This window comes from Artemia franciscana, unplaced genomic scaffold, assembly GCF_032884065.1.
Source record: "Artemia franciscana unplaced genomic scaffold, ASM3288406v1 PGA_scaffold_1178, whole genome shotgun sequence".
Taxonomy (NCBI): Eukaryota; Metazoa; Arthropoda; class Branchiopoda; order Anostraca; family Artemiidae; genus Artemia; species Artemia franciscana.
In genome coordinates, this window is record NW_027062616.1 from 523,861 (window position 1) to 548,453 (window position 24,593).

A 24,593-nucleotide genomic window follows, 5' to 3' on the forward strand; every position below is an offset into this window, starting at 1 on the left:
AATTTTATCCTATAAACAAAGGGGGCTGCCACCCCCTCTATTTCCCAGTCCTTGCGCATAAGTTTGACGAATACTCCCCTGAAAGTACATTAGAATGTAACAGATTTAGCTACTTGGTAGTTGCAAGTATTTTATTTGCCATTTGTCTTCAGAAACATTTAGACTGAGTTTTGTTTTTACGCAGTGATCTTTTAGTGCCAGTAGAGGTCATAAACGTCGTCCACAGGGGTGGCGAAAAGTCACTGATCCTTTTTATTTTCCAATATCTTTTTTATTTCTTAATATTTTTATTTTCTTAATATTTTTATTTTTTGTGATAAGATTTAAATTTGCGATAAGAATAAAATTAAATTTGTAATAGAAAATCAAATTCCATCGCCTTGACTTTATGATGCTAAAATTTCATGAATATAACTATTAAAATAACAAAGTTATTTAAAAATGAAATGGGTCAGTGACTTTTGGCCCACCCTTTATTTGTACAAAATATGGTGTTAATTTCAGTTGGAAACATTATTAGAGTTGAAAAGAGATGGGTACAACTGAATCTCGTGAAGGTTGTGGCCTGTTTACAATCGTTATCGGTGTATGTTAACTTTAACTAGCTTCTGTAGTGAACGTAAAGCTACTATGGCTTACAACCTGTGGTGTACCCAAGATTTGCTATAAAAAACAACTGTTTATCAAAAGTAAACATCAGAATGTCTAGCAAGAGATTTTACAGGCCTGTTTCTTATTGTCCGAATTATTAAAGTAATTCATTTTTTTCTTTTAATGGCTTAAAACAAAATCTTCTCACTTCATCTTCTTTCCTCGCTAGTAACAATTTTTTTTCTCTATATATTATTTTTATAATTGGACTTACTCCAGTTACCTTACTTGGTAAGCAAAAATATGGACTTCATCAGGTTTTATAGGCACCTACCTTCACTTATTCGACCACATTTTAACTTTAACGTTAAAGTTACCATATGACTTCTACAGTAGACTATAGACTATAGTCTACTTTGATCAGTGGTCTATAGTCTACAGAGACTAATATCGCTACATTGGAATGAAACTACCCTAACTCAAGTTTGACCTTGAATGAAACCTAACCTGTCGAAAAATAATAAAATGAGCATATTTAATGCAAAATGTTGCGGTTTATTCAACTTTACCACCATAATTTACACTTTAAGTAAAAGCGCCAACTTTTTTCTTCAACCTATGCTGCACACTAGGTTTTTTTAAAACTAAACTGGTTCTTTAGATAAGTAGTGATAGTCGTATTATTCGGCTAATCACTGTTTTTCTCACTCAAACCGTAGAAAATTTGTCGCAGTTAGGATCACAGCTCTATTTTCGTTTTCTATTAAAATTATAAAACATCATATATGTTTTGATCTTAGTAGTGATAACTACTAAGACTTTGATCTTAGTAGTGATAAGTAGTGATAGTCGTATTATTCGGCTAATCACGGTTTTTCTCACTCAGACCGTAGAAAATTTGTCGCAGCTAGGATCACAGCTCTATTTTCATTTTCCAATAAAATTATAAAGTATCCTACATGTATTGATCGCCCACAAAATTTTGTTTAGGGAATGGAATGTTTGAAAAATGTCTTTTCCCAAATTTGATTATGATTAATTAAAATGTTAGTTTTAATTTCAGTTACTATAGTTTTTCGGTCTTGCCAGGGTGATGATCGCCATCTCCAGATGGAGGCAAATTAAATTGGCACAAAAATTAGAAAAACGAACCCTTAAAACCTCTAGAAAAAACGTATAGATGTATAAATAAAAATTTATATGAATCTGTATAACAGAAATAGAAAATACAAATTAGAAACTAGAATTCGAAAATTAAAACTACCTTTAAAATGAAAAATAAAATCAAGAATCAAAATCAATTCATTCTTCTAAGCTCTGCAGCATGCGGAGGCCCAGCTCCAGGGTAGGTATAATTTTATCTCCACGTCAGAGTTGAGGTGCCGATTCATTACTCGCATCATCAGCCAAACTGAACAAAGGCGTCACTACACTTCTTTCACTATAAAACCAACAGAAGACGTTTCATTGCAACAATAAACAGAAACAGTTTATCTGAAGATTATCCTCGGAAACACGTAAAAATTTTTCTAAAGGAGGGGAATAGTCAGATTACATGGAAAACCTAACAAATCACACCACAAATCGTGAAAAACTCAATTATTCAGGCTAACGGGTAGGCCTAGATGCCTTGCTATGTACACACATGAGATGATTATTTATACATATCTACAAGAAGATAGAAAGAATTCTGAAATCATAAAAAAAAGCAACAGCGTTTCACAGCTAGTTAAGTGGGACTGTCATATTTTGAAAACCAAGAAACAGTCATCATTATTTCTGACAAAAGAAACCCAAGATTATTGAGTTAATGCACATCGACAGAGAACAAAACCGATTATGCTTCAGTTCAGCACGGCTATATGGATTCCTAATACTCCCTTGTATGCTCATTAACGTTCCTGGTTAGTCACATGAAAATTCATTCAGTTGACCTAAAAAAAAGATTTTGTACCTGAAGCCCCTTCTTTGAAGCTATCATGAATATTTTGTAATAACTGATGATAGTTACGAAAAATGTGTGTGATGGGGAGGAGGGAGTTAATGCAAATTGATAACACTGATCTGTTTTAATATAATTGTTGAGACAGCAATGTCTTTGTGACATTGATTGCAGTGATAGCAATGATAGCAGTTTTCTTTGTCTATCTCAAACATTAGGAACAGGAACATCAATTCTCTGGTGGTGTCTATTATTTAGACCATTTTACATTTAACGTATATGCTACAAGAACAAGGACTCTGGAGCCCTGGAAGCAGAAGTAATTCTTGCAAGCTGTTTGTTTGGGCACTTGTTCGCTTAATTTTGAAAGCTGTACTTGATTTTTAAGCAGGAAAATTATGATCATTAACCACGCTAGAAAAGAAAAGCTCCAACATTGCGATTGACTCAAAAAAGGACTGTCTAAAATTAATTCAAAGTCAGCGGAATACTGCCCCCTCATCCGGCGGTAGCGTACCAGGGCCTTACTACGATTCGGTGGTGGTAGAGCAGGCTTCTCAGCGTTGGTGTTTGATGCAAGTACCAGTACAGCGCCGGGGTCGGTATCCAACATTGGAAGTACCGATTAGACTAGGTAAGCCCTCCCCCTAAATTCAGCTTATGAGTGTCTATGCTTCCGTCTTTGTAATTATAAGAAGTAAAACATTTTCAAAGTATTTTGTTTAAAACAAAGCACTCAAATTAAGATTAAGAAAATCAAATAAGAGTTTCTAGTTATGGGCAATATTAAATATGGCTGCAATTGTTGAATGTTACTGGGTAAAATTAATATTTTTGACTCAATATTCAGTACTAAAGACCAATGTGTGTGACGATTTTGTTCTTCATCTTGTTTTCGAAGTAAGTATTTAAATCAGTACAAACCCTCGTGTTAAAAAAAACCTATCCATTCTGGGAGAAAATAGAAAACTTGACATTTGTTATTATAGTAATTTCATGTGTATATGATTTCAATACTTTAGTTTCCTGTCAAATTGTATGTAATACCATAATAATCTAAACAAGAAGAAAAGAAAAGCCAAATAATTAGGATTCATCCTTTGTCAGAATGGAAAACGGTAGTCTTATCGTAGCAGCTTCAATTAAGCCAGAAACCGAATGTTTGGGACTTACAGATGCTCACTGTCATTACAAATTTTGTCATCCCAAGTTGTCATCACAAGTTGTCATTGTCATCACAAATTTCTCAATAATAAAAAAAATATATTTAACATCAAAGTTATGCATATTTTATATTATAGCTCGAAAATAACAGCCGGTAGAGCAACTAGAAGATCTTCAACTTCGATGTCATTAACGAGTCTTCGGGCTGCAAAATAACACTATTCACTAGTATGAGAAGGTGATCCTGGACTTCTAAACTTAAATTAAAATTGTACACCTAATCTAGGCCGTATCAAAGGGGTTTTAAGGGGTTTGATGCGTTTTTAAAGCTTTTTGGAATTGTTTGGAATACTTGATTCGGTTTGAAAACGGTGTTCGTTTCTAACCTTCAAAGACTTGTAAAACATTTTGTTTCTGTGTAATTTTTCATTTAAATTCATAAATCAAATCGCTTAAGTAGAAGAAATTATCATAATTTCGTGAATTCCCCCCCCATTATCTCTTCCTCCCCTCCTCCTCTCTCTCTCTCCTCTTATATTTATTGTTTATGAGTAAATGTTTAAGTAGTATGTATATTTACCCCCTCCTCTACAGGCCACGAAGCCTTTGTAGGATCAGTGTAGTAGATTTGTTGTACATTGTTTGGTCAAAATATGTTTCGCTTTGTCTTATGAAAAACAGTTACAATTTACATGTAGTTTGAATTTAAATAGCCAGCTCAAATCTTCTTAAGTTATGACGGATGAAGGTGTCATAACCGAATCTTTCAAACCTGACAAGTATGAAAGGAGTGGGAATTAGGAATAGAAAAAACTAATTCTTCTTCTTGCCCAAAATTTGGACCGCATTTATCTGCGCAGGCACAAATTTCAAATAAATAATCTAACGGTTATAACCCTTTTGTAAATTATGAAATTTTATTTTGATTAAATTAAAATAGAGGGTGTAGTTGACAGTATAAAGCATATTGAATCCGAAATTATCATTTTTTCCCGTATCTTCATCGCAATTCCTTGAAAATAAAAGTAAGTAGACCGAATCTAGTTAATTTTGATATTTTTGTTTGTGATATTTTGTATTCAATTTGTTTTTATAAATGAGAATTTTGTTAATAGTGAAAGTTTTATTAATATTTGACTGAAAATTTTTGGGATACAGGGGGGAGGGGCTAATGAAGCCAGACCCGCCACTGGTCAGATCCAACCTAAGCTTCGCCATAAAACGCGTTTCCGCCATACATATTATAGCTAAAAGGTTTTTTCCCTGCCTTTTTGGTAAAAAATTCTTGATTTGCACAAATGCATTGCCAATAGTCTGTGAAAAATATTTGGTTTGGTCAAGAATTTAATACGGAAGCTCTGAAATACAAACACTGAATTAAAACAAGATTCTATGATGTATCACAAACTAAATACAGAGCAAAAAAAGCCAACGGTTATTTAAAAGATGAAGTAATTCCCAGGTTTTATTTTAATACTTTAAATCCGTCTAACATCACGCTTCAAATCTACCAATATAAATCTCTGATCATTTTTTCTGTGTGCTTTTGTAATTTTCCAACCATTGTCTCGAACAATTTTAGACGATCCAGGACAATAGGTTTTTTAGTAAATATCACTCACAAGAATTGTGTTGGTACGGAAGAAAGCCAATCATGATGTAGTCGAATTAATATATAAAACTAAACACTCAAAAAACTAAACTACCGTACAAAACTGGATCAGTTAAATAACATCAGGATTCAACACAAATTTAACCATTAAATTTCAAAAATATACAATAAATCAAATAATTAATAGATTAAATAAGTTAAATTCATGAAATAATAAGCTAACAGGTAAGTATAGCAGAATAATTCAGCAATTAGAAGATATGATAATGTGTTCCAATACACTTTTTCTTTCATATTTCTCTTATGTATTCTTACCTTGATTTTATTATCATTATTTATCCATACCTTGATTATATTATTTTTTACTCTTCATTCCTTATATTTTTTTCCTTATACCTGAGGTCTGGTGGGCTTGGTCGTGGGGCGGAACTGCCATCCACCATGAGTAAATCGACGATTTCTGTTAGTGGCCAGGCTGGTATCAACTCTTTGGGGGATCGTTTACTTGATTTACAAAATAATCCTTTAGATATTGTAAATATTATTAATAATTTAATTGGAAGTAGAAATCAGATGAATAATGATTATAGTTCGGCTTTTAAAAGAAAATATGTTTCGCAATTAAATGGTTCTGCCTCCTCTGAACCCCGTTTAGGATTATACATAACAGTTTTCTTCAAATAAATTTATCCACAGACGAGTGACATCAATGTATTCTGACAATAGAAAAATTTATCAAGAAATAATAACAATAGCCATATGTTTGACCTATACAGCAGTGGCATAAGAAATACAATTAATAATTCTATTTTTTATTCTGGTTAGTATTCCATGCATGGTGAATTTTCGTTCAGTGCACCGCAAGGTCCATGTATCATATTCAACTAACTTCATGATTAAATATCTTTAATGACGTCACCGTCATAGCGAAAATGACGACAACTAACTTCATGACGTCAGTCGACACAGAAACATGACGTCACCTGACAGACAGACAACTTATATATATATATATATATATATATATATATAGATAGATAGATATCCTATATATATATATATAAATAAGTTTTGTGTGTGTGTGTGTGTGTCTGCGTGTGTGTCTGTCGAGTGACGTCATGTTTGTGTGTCGACTGACGTCATGAAGTTAGTTGTCGTCATGTTTGTTATGACGATGGCGTCATTAAAGGTGTTTAAGACATTCGTTCATGGAAAAATGTTTAATTGTAAAATGACTTAAGAACCTACAATGGTAACAGCCGAGGAAGCTGCTCAAAGAGTCTAAGCCAAAAAACTTGCTGCTGATAGAGAAAGTAAGAAAACAAAGCATGCTGAGGAATCACAAGAACAGCAAGAAAACAGGTTTGTGGCTGATAGAGAAATTAAGAAAAGAAAGCGTGCCGAGGAATCACAAGAACAGCAAGAAAAGGGGCTTGCGGCTAAAGAACGCAAAATCGCGCAGTTAGATGAAAATCCACCTGGACAGCGAGAGTCAAAACATATCAAAACTGAAAATGATAGCGATGATGATTGGGTTTGGGATTTTGACTTGGATAAGGTCATCAATGCCTACCAGATTTAAGTTTAAAAAGCAAAGGTTCGGCAATATGTACTTCATAGTAACGCTGAAAAATAAAGAAGAAAAAGAAAACTGAAATAAGGTAAAAAACTAAATAAAAAAACTAAAAAGAAAAAACACTCAAAGAGAAATTACAGACCGGGACACAAATGACGACGGAGAAAGAGGAAATATAAATGACGACCGAGAACCTCAAAGAGAAATTACAGACTGGGACACCCAGACACAAATCACGACCGGGACACAGGGAATATAAATGACCACCGGGACACAGGGACAAAACTACAACGGGGACGCCAGGGGCACAGATGGGATATATAAATGACGAACGGGACACAGGGATTTTTCAAATAGAAATTACAGACCGGAATACAAAAGACGACTGGGACACCGGGACACAGGGAATATAAATGACGATCGGGACACTCAAAGAGAAATTACAAATTGGGACACCCAGACACAAATTACGACCGGGACACAGGGAATATAAATGACGACCAGGACACAGGGAAACATCAATAGAATAATAAGGTATAGATCTGAATACAGATTGTTTTTCCCATGGACAATTAAATATTGTATGTTCAAGAGTCACCTGACAACCTGAAAATCTCTTTATATGCACAGACAATGGGACAGCAAAGAATATTGTATATTCGCATAGCGTGCCGAGGAATCACAAAAATAGCAAGAAAACAGGCTTGCGACTGAAAGAGAAAGTAAGAAAAGAAAGGGTGCGAAGGAGTCACAAGAACAGCAAGAAAATAGGCTTGCGGCTAAATAACGCCAAACCTTGTAGTTAGATGAAAATCCACCTGGACAGCGAGAGTCAAAACATATCAATACTGTAAATGATAGCGATGATGATTGGGTTTGGGATTTTGACTTGGATAAGGTCATCAATGCCTACCAGATTTAAGTTAAAAAAAACAAAGGTTCGGCGATATGTTCTTCATAGTGACGCTGAAAAATAAAGAAGAAAAAGAAAACTGAAAAAAGAAAAAAGGTAAAAAACTAAAAAAAAAATAAAAAGAAAAAATATTCAAAGAGAAATTACAGACCGGGACACAAATGACGACCGGGACACATTGAATATAAATAACGACCGGGACAAAGGCATCTTTCGGATAGAAATTACAGACCGGGACGCAAATGACGACCAGGACACCGGGACACAGGGAACATAAATGAAGACCGGGACATTCAAAGAGAAATTACAAACTGGGACACCGGGACACAAATGACCACCGGGACACGGGGAATATAAATGACGACCGGGACACAGGGACACATCATTAGAACAATGAGGTATAGATCTGAATACGGATTGTTTTTCCCATGGACAATTATATGTTGCATGTTCAAGAGTCAGTAAACCTGACAATCTATTTATGTGCACAGACAATGAAACAGCGAAGAATGTTGTATATTCGCATGTATTTTACGTAGTTAAAAACATATATTTATATCTATCTCTATTCACAAGTGGGACACAGGGACACAACTACAATGGTGCGTAACTAATATGGCGCGTAACGATTTACGCACGCAGGGGGGCTTGGGGGGGTGTGAAGTGCCCCACCAACTAGGTGTTGGGGTGGCGCGAAGTGCTAAGTTGTCTGTCTGTTATGTCTCTTACACTTTGTCTGTTATGCCAGATTATATCTTCTATATATATAAAGAAAAAAAACTAAAATGTAAAAACTGGAAATAACCTAAAAAGAAAAAACGTAAAAAAATTAAAAAAATAAAAAACTAAAAAGAAAAAAAACTAAAAAATAAAAAAAAAACTAAAAAAAGAAACAGCTAAAAAAAACTGGGAGTTACACAAATATTTCAATATATTTTGACAATAGATTAAAGTAATTCGAAAACCTTAAAACAAATAACCCAAATTTTGAGGTTTAATATAAATTGTTGGAGCTTTAGCATGCTTGGCACGTAAAGATTTTTCCCTAGTGTCAATGTTAGAATGAACATTGACAAATTAAAGAAAACAAATCAGTAAAAAGAAGAAACTAAAAATAAGAAAAACTCAAAAAGAAAAAAAAAACTAAAGAAGAAATTGTATCTATGTATATATAAATAAGTTGTAGATATGCAAGTTTGTTTGTGGGTTTGCATTTGACGTCATTATAAGTATATAATGCTTTGTATATGACGTCAAAATAAAATTACACTACAGACCGGGACACAAATGACGACCGGGATACAGGAATGACGACAAATGACGACAATGGGACAGCAAAGAATGTTGTATATTCGCACAGCGTGCCGAGGAATCACAAGAACAGCAAGAAAACAGGCTTGCAACTGAAAGAGAAAGTAAGAAAAGAAAGCGAAAAAGAAAGAATTGGGAAGAAAAAGAAAAAGCGATGATGATTGGGTTTGGGATTTTGACTTGGATAAGGTCATATATGCCTACCAGATTTAAAGTGAAAAAAACAAAGGTTTGGCGATATGTACTTCATAGTGACGCTGAAAAATAAAAAAGAAAAAGAAAACTGAAAAAAGAAAAAAGATAAAAAACTAAAAAACAACTAAAAAGAAAAAACACTCAAAGAGAAATTACAGACCGGGACACAAATGACGACCGAGACAGAGGGAATATAAATGACGACCGGGAATCTCAAAGAAAAATTACAGACTGGGACACCCTGACACAAATCACAACCGGGACACAGGGAATATAAATGACAACCGGGAGACAGGGACACAACTACAACGGGGACGCCGGGGGCACAGGCGGGATATATAAATGACGACCGGGACACAGGGATTGTTCGAATAGAAATTACAGACCGGGACACCGGGACACAAATGACGACCGGGACATCGGGACACAGGGAATATAAATGAAGACCGGGACACTCAAAGAGAAATTACAAACTGGGATACCGGGACACAAATGACCACCGGGACACAGGGAATATAAATGACAACCAGGAAACAGGGACACATCATTAGAATAATGAGGTATAGATCTGAATACGGATTGTTTTTTCCATGGACAATTATATGTTGCATGATCAAGAGTCAGTAAACCTGGCAATCTATTTATATGCACAGACAATGGGACAGCGAAGAATGTTGTATATTCGCATTTTTTACGTAGTTAAAAACATATATTTATATCTATCTCTATTCACAAGTGGGACACAGGGACACAACTACAATGGCGCGTAACTAATATGGCGTGTAACGACTTACGCTCGCAGGGGGGCTTGGGGGGCGCGAAGCGCCCCACCAACTAGGTGTTGGGGTGGCGCGAAGTGCGACCCCAACAGTTAGTATATTTATATATATATGTATATATATATATATATATATATATATATATATATATATATATATATATATATATATATATATATATATATATATATATATATATATATATATATATATATATATATATATATATATATAAAAATAAGTTGTCTGTCCGTTATGTCTTTTACACTTTGTCTGTTACGCCAGATTATATCTTCTATTTATATAAAAGAAAACAAACTAGAATGTAAAAACTGGAAATTGCATAAATATTTCGACAATAGATTAAAGTAATTCGAAAAAAGAAAAATGGTAAAAAACTACAGAAAAAAACTAAAAAGAAAAAACTAAAAAAATTAAAAATCAAAACAAGAAAAAGCTAAAAAGAAAAAACGCAAAAAAATAAAAATAAAATAAAAAACTAAAAAGAAAAAAAAAACTAAAAAATATAAAAAACTAAATAAGAAACAACTAAAAAAACTGGGAGTTACACAAATATTTCAATATATTTTGACAATAGATTAAAGTAATTCGAAAACCTTAAAACAGATACCCCAAATTTTGAGGTTTAATATAAATTGTTGGAGCTTTAGCATGCTTGGCACGTAAAGATTTTTCCCTAGTGTCAATGTTAGAATGAACATTGACAAATTGAAGAAAACAAATCAGTAAAAAGAAGAAACTAAAAAAAGAAAAACTAAAAAAGAAAAAAAACTAAAGAAGAAATTGTATCTATGTATATATAAATAAGTTGTAGATATGCATGTTTGTTTGTGGGTTTGCATTTGACGTCATTATAAGTATATAAGGCTTTGTATATGACGTCAAAATAAGATGACACTACAGGCCGGGACAGCGGGACACAAATGACGACCAGGACACAGGGAATATAAATGACTACCGGGACTCTCAAAGAGAAATTACAGACCAGGACACCGGGACACAAATGGCGACCGGGATAACGGGAGAGAGGGAATATAAATGACGACCAGGACACTCAAAGAGAGACCACAGACTGGGATACCGGGACACAAATGACGACCGGGACAGAGGGAATATAAATGACGACCAGGACACAGGGACACAACTACAACGGGGATGCCGGGGCACAGGGGGATACATAAATGACGACGGGGACACAGGGAATGTTCGATTAGCAATCACTATCAACAAAGCTCAAGGACAATCGTTAGAAAAATGCGGTATAGATCTGAATACGGATTGTTTTCCCATGGACAATTACCGGGACACAGGGAATATAAATGACGACCAGGACACTCAAAAAGAAATTACAGACCGGGACACCGGAACACAAATGACCACCAGGACAAAAATGACGACCTGGATACCGGGACATAGGAAATATAAATGACGACCGCTACAAATGACGACCGGGACAAAAATAACGACCGGGACACCGAGACACAGGGAATATAAATGACGACCGTGACACTCAAAGAGAAATTACAGACTGGGACACCGGGACACAAATGAAGACCGGGACACATGGAAAGAACAACATTGGGGATGCCGGGTAGGCATAGGGGGATATATAAATGACGCCGGCGACACAGGGAATGTTCGATTAGCAATCACCATCAGCAAAGCTCAAGGGCAATCATTAGAATAATGAGGTATAGATCTGAATACAGATTGTTTTTCCCATGGACAATCATATGATCGACAAACAACTTCATGATGGAATAATACTACATCCTTATAATGACGTCAGTCGACAAACATGACATCAGTCGACACACAAACATGACGTCAGTCAACAGACATACAACTTATTTTTATTCTATAGATATAGATATAGTTTCTATTTTAGTTTTTAGTTTTTTTTAGTTTTGCAACTTTTTAGTTTTTTTTTACTTTTTTTTCATTTTAGTTTTTTACCTTTTTATGGCACTTGGTATTAACCAAATGACATATAGCAATCGCAAATTCTGTCGGTCAATGTTCATTCTAACATTGACAGTTGGAAAAATCTTGACTAGCCAAGCATGCTAAAGCTCAACAATTTATAATAAACCTCAATAATTCAAGTATCTGTTTTAAGGTTTTCGAATTACTTTAATCTATTGTCAAAATATTTTGAAATATTTATGCATTTCCCAGTTTTTACATATTTAGTTTCAGTTTTCTTTTTCTTCTTTATTTTTCAAACGTAAATACATATCGCCGAACCTTTGTTTTTTTAACTAAAATCTGGTAGTCATTGATGACTTTATCCAAGTCAAAATCCCAAACCCAATCATCATCGCTATCATTTTCAGTTTTGATATGTTTTGACTCTCGCTGTCCAGGTCGATCTTCATCTAATTGTGCGGTTTTGCGTTCTTTAGCCACAAGCCTTTTGGTATTAACTCTTTGAGCAGCTTCTTCGGCTCTTTCTTCTGTTTTAGGATTTGGTAACATTCTATCTTTTTCAATGTTTTTCAATTTGTCAATTTTCATTCTATAACATTGACAGTTGGAAAAATCTTCACGTGCCAAGCTTGTAAAAGTTCAAAAACTTATAATAAACCTCAAATTTTAAGTATCTGTTTTAAGGTTTTCGAATTATTTTAATCGATTGTCAAAATATTTCGAAATATTTAAGCAATTCCCAGTTTTTACATTTTAGTTTGTTTTCTTTTTCTTCTTTATTTTTCAGACGTCATATGCAAACCCTCAACACAAAAATACATACAACTAATTTTTATATATATAGAAGATAGAATCTGGCGTAACAGACATAGTGTAACAGACATAACACACAAACAACTTATTCTTATATAGATAGAAGATTAGCTTAAGTGAACTTGATATCATATTTATTTGCAAAATATTACATTGACAGATTATAATGTTCACAAAGGAAATTTTTCTTAAGTTTTTAGTCAATGTAATAAATATTACATTGACAAATTGATTTGTTCACAATGGAAATTTATTAAAGTTTTATTAAGTGTTTTTCATGGGGTTCCAGTTTCCTGTGCTGGAATTGCAACCTGGTAACTTGGGATTCCAAAGTCTTTAGCCATTGGGATTCTAGTTTCTTGTGCAGGCATAGAAACCTAGAAACTCATTAAAAAGCATGGAGAATTAGAAATGGTTAAGAGAAGATGATAAGCATAACAACTTTTATTCTAAGAAGAAATAGAAAGTAATACTGGGAAACGGAAGTTTGCCAAAAAAATGCCGTAAAAAAAGACAATGCTGCAGAAAAAGAAAATACTGCTGAAAAAGAAAAGGCTGCAACAATAGAAAATATTGTAGAAAAATAAAATACTGCAGGAAAAGAAAATCCTGTAGAAAAAGAAAATGCTATAAAAAATAAAATGCTCAAGCAAACGAAAATGCTGCGGAAGTAGAATATCATGCTGAATAACAAAAATTTGCAGAAAAAAAAGAAAAAAAATATTATATAAAAATGAAAAGCTGCGGAAGAAGAAAATACCGCTGAAAAAGAAAACATTACAGAAAAAGAAAAAGCTGCAGGGAGAAAAAAGGCTGCTGGAAATGAAAAATGCTATGCAAAGAAAAAATGCCTTAGAAAAAAAAAACAGTAGAAAAATAAAATGCTATAGAAAAAGGAAATACTCCTGAAAATGAAAATGCTGCAGAAATTGAAATAATGTTAAAAAACGAAAGTTTGCATTAAAAGTAACATGCTGCAGAAAAAAAATGTTGTAGAAAAAGATAATGCTATAGAAAAAGACAATGCTCCAGAAAAGGAAAAGGATTCATATCATAAGAGGGCTCATTCAAGGGAAATTTAAAGTTCTAGTACCCTTTTAAGTGACCAGATAAATTGGAGGGTAATTGGACCTCTTTCCCCATCACTTTTTTTCTTAAAACCCTTCGATCAAAATTTTTAGATGGCCACGTTCATCATAGTGGAGAGTTTTACTTTTTGAATTTTAGCTTGTAGTTATCTAAAGAAAATTTAATTCATTTAATTTTAATTCTCATTCTCATTTAATTAAAAAAAATTTCGTATATTATCATCTCGTAGCATAGGCGTGTGTTGTATTATCGTGCTGACTGTAGTATAAAACAATATTAAATTGCATAAACAGCAAAAAACTGGTATTTGCAAAACAATCTGTACATATTTCAACGAAAGATTAAAGCGATTTAAAAACCTTATAAAAGAAAATCATATGTCTGAAGCTTAGCAGAAACTGCTGTTAGAAATATATAATTGCCAAATTTCTTCCAATTTAAAAATAGAACAATGAATTATAATTAATGGACACACGTAGAGACATTAAATTAGCTATAAATGAGCGTGTCCGATTGCAAAACGATCACTCTCCTGAATATTTTCAAATTTGCTGGCAATTAGAAACAGAAAGACATCAAGTTCACTGGAAACAAATAGATGGGTACACAAATATACACAAGTTGTAAACCCCTGATCGCTGAAGATGATTGTAGCCCAACAGCCGATTATTACTTACAACTCCCCTGCATGTCTTACCACTGGAACCAAATTGGTTTAACCATCAAATTCACCCGAAAACAAATATTTTGATCAAATATTATGATCAACGTTATACATGAAAAAGATAACAGAGGTAGTACCCCTTTATTAATGACAATATATAAGGGTCAAATTAGACAAATACATTTCCTTTAAAAAATGAAGCCAAACCAGATATGAAGAATTTTATCGATGAAACAACCTTACATTTTGCGGTTGAAATTGGCAGCCTGAATATTTGTAGGCTATTGTGTAAGAGGGAGCCTCTGTAGATAAAAGTGACAAAAGCGGCAATACCTTTTATTTATGGCATCATTTAAAGGTGAAGTGAATTTAGTTAAATTTGTCTTAAAAAATGGAGCTAATCCGACAGAAACAGATTATAACGGATATCCACCTTTAAATAAGGCTGCTTTAGTCAGCCAACCGGACATAAAAAATAATATAACGGAATTTCTGTTAAAAAATGGAGCCCCCACCTCCCAAATTCAAAATCCAATATTGTTCATTGGCGTAGTATCCTTATAAAGGAAACACTGTTATGGCTTGCTGCTATAATGAAAAGACTTGATTTTTGTGATTTACTTGTTTCATATGTAGCTGAATAAGACAATGAAGTTTAGAATGTGCTTCAAGAGCGAATTCTTCATAGCATCCGAAAAGTTTAGCACAAACACTGTCTATCTGGACATCGTGTCGATGTGACTATAGTTGCAAAACATTAGAAGAAAATTGTCGGGAATTAATAAGAAGGATAACTTATTCTTTCAGAGAATGTGAAGGCATTAAGAGTTTTGATATACCCGAAGTCCTGACAATTACCTCCTGGATTATGGACAAGAATTAGAGTTTCACGAATTGAATTTGTGCCCCAGAAAATTGGCAAGAAAAATTGATATATGCTAGTAGTTTGTCTTTCTTTTTGTTTGTAATGAATTGTATTTAATTATGTTTTTTTTTCTTTTTCGTCTTTTCTTTTCTAAATTTATAATTATTTGGTTTGTAATCTTGTTAAAACAGAAATAAATTTCATTATGCGATAAGAGATATATATTTATTAGAAGAAAACAAAATAAACACTATTCGCCATTCGCCTGCCAAGAAAGGCAATAAGCTTGGAAGGACAAGCGAGGTTATTACCGTCAGCTATTTAAAACCATGTTCATGTCACACTACTCAAGACAAGAAAAGACTACTCAAGAAATACAACATTCTCATTCATAGACAACAAAATTCCTAATTCTCATAAGTAAAAACATTGAGTATAGGTTTATAATTGACTGGATCATTCTGTGGTCCCCATTTATATAAAATAAAGTACTCTGGCTCAGTTAAAAGAGCTGGGGAAAATCGACATTTCCAAAATTTATGCTCTTAGGTAAATAACTCTTGGGGTCAAGCGTTTTCTTCCTTTAAATCTCTTCTTTACACAAATCAAATCAAACTACTATTAAAATTTAAGTATATTACCCATAACAGAGGAATGGCATCCGGAAAATCTTGTTTAACCAAAAACACTTGAACTGTGAGTATTCCTTCTCATAATTACTCCAGCAGTATTTATGCAATGTTATTTTGGAACCAACAAAAATCACATACTGTCATCTATCTTGCTTTATGATCAGCCTAAAACTGAATGTTATAATAGTCACTGTAAATTTCTTACTTGAATTATCTTTAAAATTTTTAATTGAACAAAAGCAAAATCTGAAAATTCAAACAGGTGAAGTTATCCTGTATATGCTTAGGCTTCTTTTCACCTTCAGTTACCCACTATAAATACGTCGGTAAAATAGTCCACCAAGGAAAATTCTAAATTTAAACTAAAAGTAAAGACAGCCTTTACCCCCCCCCCCTCCACTCCTGAAATAAATTTAAGGATATCTTGAAATTTTGTGCACTAAATTTTTCCCTGCTGCCTGTGTATTGTCAAAACCTTTCAAATATCATATTGCAATAAGCGTAATTGAAGCACCGGAATTAGGTGAGTGAGGGTCTAAGGTAAGCGACATGGGTGTCAGAGAAAATGGCAGGTATATTGATTATTTCTGCTCATTACTTCGAAAATTGATGATTTAAGTAGTTTTAACCTTATTTTTAAATCAGAAATAGCAGTAGTATGTTTCTCTTTTTTAACTAATTTTCTTCACTTTACTACCTATCTATCTTACCTCTGACTTGGCGTTCCGTTTCTTTCTACCATTTTAATTTCTCCATATACTCATTATGATTATGAATTGACAAAACGGGATCAAGAAAAACTCTAAGACTTAATAACAATAAGATTGCACCCTACAGATATTTTGATCACCAGCCTGAAGCTCCAGACCCGAACTCTCTCAATTGTTGCGTTTTGAACGACCAAAAACCATACATTTAGTTTTTGTAACATTTAGCACTAGATTATTGGAAACAAACAATCGATTAACTGAGATAACATTTATAGTCAAATTTTTGATCAATGTCAATGAATCCCTAGCTTTACTTGTTACAGCTGTATCATCTGCAAATAGAATTGTAAGGCTAATATTCTCATGCGAACCTTAGGGAATATCATTAATATAAATCAAAAAGAAGAGTAGACCTGATGCTGAGCTCTGGGGGACACCAGTTTCAATAGGACTTTCTAAATTAGTCATTTTCTCACCAACATCTACTGTGATTTTGTGTCTGCAAAGGTACTATTTAATAATTTATAATTCTTTCCCTCTTATGCTGGAATTTATCAGTTTGTCAAGAAGAATTTCATAATTTAAAGTGTCAAATGCTTTTTTTAAATTATAGAAAACAGTAGCCACATGGAAATCATCATCTAAACAATCGTTTATTTCATTTATCTCAGTAAGACATTGCTTTTCAAATTGGGTCTGTAGGTGTTTAAAGCCGAGGGTGAATGGACCCGTGAGAGAGGGAGGAAGGAGGGGAATAAGCTCTAGAATGTTTGAAAAAATACTAATTTGATAAAAATTCGAAGTTCCTCAGTTTTCCACTGTGTTCTTTATAGTCACTTTTAAACAGGATATATACCATAGGTGAAAACGCACTGAGTTTGGTTATCTATTGATATCCATCAATAAAATGTTATCAATCAAATTAATATAGATAAGCACGCTTTCGACTTTCTGTAAAGGAAGAGTTATTTGTGAGGGAGGTATTGGAATCATCTAGAAAGTATATCTAGGCCATAATGTATGCATTGAGGAAGTCTTGGGACTTCCTTAGGTCCTAAAACTTCATATATATATATATATATATATATATATATATATATATATATATATATATATATATATATATATATATATATATATATATATATATATATATATATATATATATATATATATATATATACATATATATATATATACATATATATTGTTTTTGTATAGTTTAGTTACATCTATTTGTATAGTTTTGTCACATCAATTTGTATAGTTTAATGATAGTCTTATCATATCCATTTGTTTAGTCACATCTAGTCTTTTCACATCCATTTGTATAATTTTTCCGTATCTATTTGTTTAGTCTTGTCACATCCATTTGTATGGTCTTGTCAAATCTATTTGGATAATCTTGTCACATTAATTTGTATAGTCTTATCATATTCATTTGTAAGGTTTAGTCAAATCCATTTGTATAGTTTTGTGACATCCATTTGTAAAGATTTGTCACATCCATTTCTATTGGCTTCTCACGTCCATTTGTATAGTCTTGTAACATGCATTTGTATGGTCTTGTCAAATCCATTTGTAAAGTTTTGTCAAGTCCATTTGAATTATTTTGTCACATACATTTGTATAGTTTTGTCAAATCAATTTGTATTAGTTTTGTCATATCCATTTGTATGGTTTTGTCACATCCATTCGTAAAGTTTAAGTCACATCCATTTGTATTGTTTTGTCACATGAATTTGTATAGTGCTATAACAGTCTTATCATATCCATTTGTTAAATGATTTCTGTAGTTTTTTTAAATCAATTTGTAAAGTTTTATCATAGGCTTCTCACATCCATTTCTACCTTGATTCTACTGCCCTAGAAATGACGCATGGACAGAAAATAGATAGACATATATATTAACAAATGAACTATAATCATTTCTTATACAATCCAAATAAAGGAGGGGGGGATTAATGCCAGGTTTTCTGCTCACTCAGTTGGACTATCTGTCTTGGCTGTTTTTACAATTAGCTATATGACAAAGGGAGAAAGGCTCCCGGACGTGGGGCCGAAATATTCAGAGTATTTTTCATTTTTTTGGTTAAAGCATAATTTTTATCTTTTATTTTTGTTCACTGCTTTGTCGAAATTAAAACCCGTTATTTTGCTGCTTAATTTTTCGTAAATGGAAAAGCAGTGTGGTCTAAGAATATAATTTGGCATATAAGCAGCAACATAACCAATGATCTTCAGCATGACCTTGTCACATCTTCGAACATTCGTAGGGAAACCATTCCGTGGTTCCAGATTCTCCGCGGATTATTGCAAATGAATTTTTCTTATCATCTCCCAGTTTGTGCTTCTTGAAGGGTACTGGATATTAAGCAAAGAAATCGTAACATGCAGTACCTTTCGGATGACAAAAAAAAATAAGCTAGTATATCAATTACTTCGCAACCTAATGACAATTCTGATGCTTTAAATCTGTTAAAAGGATTATTACAAATCTTACTTTGAAAATGCTCGCTTGACAGTCAAATTAACAACAACGACAAAATTTGCCTAAAATGAATTCTTGAACAAAAGGTGCATTTTTCATCCTATATCCAGGGTTTTCACTCAGTCACCTTGTCACAGTTCAATTGGAGATTGACTAAGCTTTTAACCTCTCCAAGAGTTTTGCTTTTTTAGGACTGTATGAAAATCATACTTCTGTTGTGAAACCCATACATTCTACATATATGCTTTGGTTTGAACTTAATTTGTGAGCCGTTGCAGGTAACCAAGAATATTTTCCAGGTATGAAGAAAATTAAACAGCGAGCCACGTTAAAATCTTTTTTTTTTCTGTGAAAGGGTAATACTGCACAAAAGTGAAATAAGAGTTTGACAGAATATTGATCAAGCATGACTTAATCAAGTCTGATTTTTGCCAGCAAAATTTGTTTTCGTTGATCCTCGATCTTTTTATTCACCCAAATTGAGCCCTTTAAAGGATAATTTCTTACTCCTTAAAGGATTAAAAAGCATAATCAAAGAATAAGATTCTAGGATGCTAAAAATGTTTGAACGCCTGCAATAGACTAAATGGAGCTTAATTAAGTACTCTATTGCCAGAACTGCTATGAACAATGCAAAAATCACCTGCATTGCATAAATACAAAAAAAAAACAACGACAAGACTTCTCTAAAATGGATTCTTGAGCAAAATATGTATTTTCATCCTATAGCCAGGGTTGTCATTCAGTCATCTTGTCACAGTTCAATTGGAGATTTGACTTGTCATTTTAATTTTTCCCTTTGATGTTCGTCTTTTTGTCGTGTTTGCTGGGCTTCATTCCTATTTTTGTTACACCGAGGACAGCTCAGCGATGGTTTTGGTCGGGAATTTGATTATTTTGTCACAAGATAAAATTTTTACTCGTTTTTTTATTGCCTTTCTTACTACTGAAGGCGCAAAACCTGGGCCAGTCCAACTATTACTAACGGAAAGCCTTGGCTGATTGGTATAATTGCTTGTGAAACGTAGCTCAAGGGGTCTGGGGAGTGATTGGTTCAGTAAACTAACGAAAAAAATCTTAGAAATGAATCATGAGTAAGATGACCACTACCACTACCAGTTACAAGCATAATAGCCAACTTAGATTAGATATAGAGACACTATTTCTTTTCACAGAATCTGCCTATCGTTTTTACATGTTGCCAATCTGTGAAATACAAAAACACATTTTCTTCAGGGGAACCTTTGGTATATCTGTCGAAAAGAAAAGGTTTTAATAAAAGTCAAGTTTGCGCTCTTATAACACTAGCTAACTGAATAAAAATAGACAGATAGTCTTATGGGGGAGATGAATATTCTTTTGGCATTCTTTCGGATTCGATGACATCTATATAAATAGGTTCTAAGATCACGCTCGCTATGCATGATCTACGGAAAAGCGAAGAATGAAAAAAATGAAGAAATAAAAAGACAAAATAACAGTGAGGAAATTGTTCAGTCCTCGAATAACAGAAGCAAATCAGAAATTTTGGCAAAAATTTCTGCTAGTTATCCTCAGTGTTCAAAAACTAAATCATGTGCCACCACAAAATCAAACTAACCCTTCTAAGCAACCTTTAAAGGTTATCCTCGGTGTTTTTTGTCTTATTTTTCTTCCGCTTTTTTGTTCTTTGTTGTTTTTTCTCATGGATATTTGCATGGAAAAAATTCTGCAAATCATTAATATGAAACTGAAGATGCAAATCTTCTGTCGTTTTTTCGATATCGAAGAAAAAATTTCCCTTTATTTTGAAATAGCCGCAATTTTAAAATAGTTCATTTCTTTATATTAGAAAAAACAACAAGTTTTTTCAGCTGAAACTAAGGAGCAGCATTAAAACTTAAAATAAAAAAAATAATTCTGTAAGTTGTTGGGGGGGGGGCTCACTTTCCTCTGTCCCCTGCTCTGTATTCTAAAATTGGTTAGCATTAAAAAAAACGTTTTATTCGAATTAAAAGGATCTTATTTTTCGAAAGTTGTTCTTAAAGAATTAAGAAAATAAATAAAACTTTAATGTAAAGAGTTATATATTTAGCAGGGGGCAGTCCTCTCATACAACGAATAATTTTTGTTCATTTTAAGTTTCGAAGATGCTCCTTATTTTCAGTTGAATAAACTTGTTGTTTTCTAATTTTATTTTTCGAATATTTTGGGGAAAACTGCCTCCTCCGCCATTCCGATTGTTTCTCAAATCATGCCGGTTATCCCTCTCCGAGGAGAAATGTTCCCTAAAGACCTCACTCCTTCTCATTGGAAACTTTTCCCCGTGAAAAAGTCCCCCATGAAGAATCGCAAAAAATTCCTTCCCACGCAGAAAAATTTCTTGGGCAATCTCAACTGGTCTGAAAATTGTCCCTGTATCATTCCCACGAAACATCTCCACATGAAAAATGAGTCGCAAAAAGAAAGCAAGATATATAAAATGAATTTCAAAGACGAATTCTGGAAAACTCCACCATGTAAAATTTCACGTGGAAATTTCATCCCCAGAAACTTCCCTCCCGACAAAAGGCTCTCCCCGTGGAAGATCTTCGTGAAGAAATACCCCTCCTCTAGAAAATGTCTGTATACACCCCAATAATATAAAACTATATGTAAACAATGGCGAAATTCATAACTTATAGCTCTCTTTCCAGAGACTCTAGGGGGTCATTTGATCATCAGAGGCATTTTTATTTGACCTTTCAACTATGTTGAACAAAATGGCTCTCTCAGAATTTTTATAAGATGACGTTGGGGAAAAATGGGGAGTGAAAAGAGGGATAGCTGCTCTCTAATCTTGTTGGTCACTTAAAAGAGACAATATAACAGTTAATTTTTGTTTGCAAGAGCTCTCTCCCAATCTTCTAGTATCATTGTTTCGATATGATCACCCCTGGAAAAAAAAAGACACGCATCTGTGATGGTTTTTTTTCTTACAAAAAATACGAAGATCCACATTTTTGCATACGGAACTTGAAATCTCTACCGTGGAGTTCTTTGATACGCTGAATTTGATGATGTGATTTTCTTTAAAGTATTTTGACCCTTTTAGGGGTAAATCCTCTTTTTTCCAAAATCACGGAGATTTTTCAGGCTAGTAGCTTTTTATGAGTAGCATTAAACTTAATGAATTTTACATGAGTTCATTACACTACATTCATTACATAATGAATTTTTACATGCATCTATCGTTATTAAAACTCTGTTTTTACAGTTTTGGCTACTATTGGACAGACTCGCTCCTTACTTACAGTTTGTTACCATGGACTATTTCATGGCTTCATTCACTAATCACATTATTTAATGAATAATAAGTTTTTCTGTATAAAAACTTACATTTATATTGGTACCATCACTACTTATTTTGTACTCTTAAAGTAATTAATACAAATTGGAACTAACTTGTTTTCAAAGAATGAAAGATAAGAATAGGACAAAAAAAAATAATAATACGCTTCTCCAATTTATCATGATACCTTATCGTAATGAATAAACTAGCGCTATTATAGAATTAATGTCTGCAAATACCAACCTGAATATATATCAAACAGTTCTTTGTAACGGACTGTAAGTAAGGAGCGATGCTGTTCAATAGTAAGTAAAACTTCGAAAGAAGTGAATTTTGGTCCTTATTCAAAATATACAAATTTCACCAAGTTCAATACCACACATCAAAAGTTACAAGTCTGAGCACTTAATTGTTGAAAAAAAGGGGAACCTTTTAAAACCGAGTGACCTTAGTGAAAATCACACCCTTAGATTCAGCATATCTGAGAACCCTACAGTAGAGGTGTTAAGCTCCTATATAAAACTAAATAAAAAGAAACAACTTTTTAAACTAAAAGTAAGGAGTGACATTAAAACTTTTCGTATTTTGTTTAACGTAAAATAATTCGTGTTGAATAAACCTAGCACTATTATTAAAATAGAATCTGCAAATATCAATCTAAATGCATATCAAACAGTTTGTAGTAACGAACTGTAAGTAAGTGGTAACGTAAGTAAACAAACAGTTCAGTGTAAGTAAGCAAACAGTTCACGGTAACGAACAGTAAGTAAGGAGCGATTTGTTTCAGTAGCAAGCGAAACCTTCAAAAGAATTGAACTTTTGTCCTTACTCAAAATATGTAAATTTCACCAAGTTTAATGCCACCCATCAAAAGTTACGAGCCTGAGAAAACTCGCTTTATTGTTGAAAAAAGGGGGTACCCTTAAAAATTAAGTGAGATGAATGAAAATAGCACCCTTAGATTCAGGATGTCTGAGAAGCCTACTGTAGAGGTGTTAAGCTCTTATACAAAAATGTGGAATTTAGTCTGTTTTTTCCAGAAGCCAGATCACAGATGGGTGTTTATTTGTTTGTTTGTTTCCTTGTTCTTCCCATGGGTAAATGTATCGAGCATTAATCCTAGAAGATCGAAAGAGGATTCCGAAAGAGGAGTGCCTTTTTTAAGTGACCAACAATATTTGAAGGCAGCTATCCCCCCTCCAACGTCCCATTTTCTCCAATGTCATCTTATCAAAATTGAGACTGCCATTTTGTTCAGCATAGCCAAGAGGTTTAACAAATATGTCTTTTAGGATGACATGACCCCCCGCAGCTTCCAGGGGAAAGGGTTCCAAGTTGTGAAGTTTGCCCATTTTTACATATAGTATTGGCTATTGGGGTGTATACATATATTTTACAGGGATATTTTTCTGGAGGAGGCGTTATGTAGGAGGATCTTTCCGTGGAGGAGTATTGCGTGGGAGAAGGGAATTTTCCATTGAGGGGGAGCTGGATTGGCCTGCATTAATATAAAAAAAAAACGATAAGAAAGTGAATTAAAAAGTAAAAAGTTTTCAACTGAAATTAAAGAGCAACATTTAAACTTAAAAGAAACAGCTCTTCACTTCGATCTTTATGCTAAATCTTTTTTTCAAACTTTTAATTAAGATAATTATTTTAATTAAGCGGCCCTTGTGTTTCATTAGTCATTCCTAAATAGTTGGAACAAAGATTCAAACTCTAACGAAACCCCCTTATATATGTAATAATTTCTGTTGACAACAATTACTAATTCAAATAATGTTTGCAAATATCAATCTGAATATATAGCAAACAGTTCGTAGTAAAAAACCCTAAGTAAGGATCGATGCGGTTCAACAGTAATCGAAACCTTCAAAAGAATTGAATTTTGGTCATTCCTTCAACTTCCCTATGTTTTCTGTTTGTTTACTGTTATATGTAACAAGCAGTTTTTAATTACACAGATATAATGTGTAATGTATAATA

At 33.4% G+C, this 24,593-nt stretch overlaps 1 long non-coding RNA gene across 1 annotated transcript; it reads right to left on the minus strand.

The window, feature by feature from the left end:
• Nucleotides 1-1,689: 1,689 nt before the first annotated feature.
• LOC136041180 (uncharacterized) lies at nt 1,690-22,708 on the minus strand. Its single transcript, XR_010620976.1, has 3 exons — nt 22,655-22,708; nt 16,106-16,267; nt 1,690-2,032 (listed from the first exon to the last, which is right to left on the minus strand). It is a non-coding gene; the product is annotated as an uncharacterized LOC136041180 (long non-coding RNA).
• Nucleotides 22,709-24,593: the final 1,885 nt, after the last annotated feature.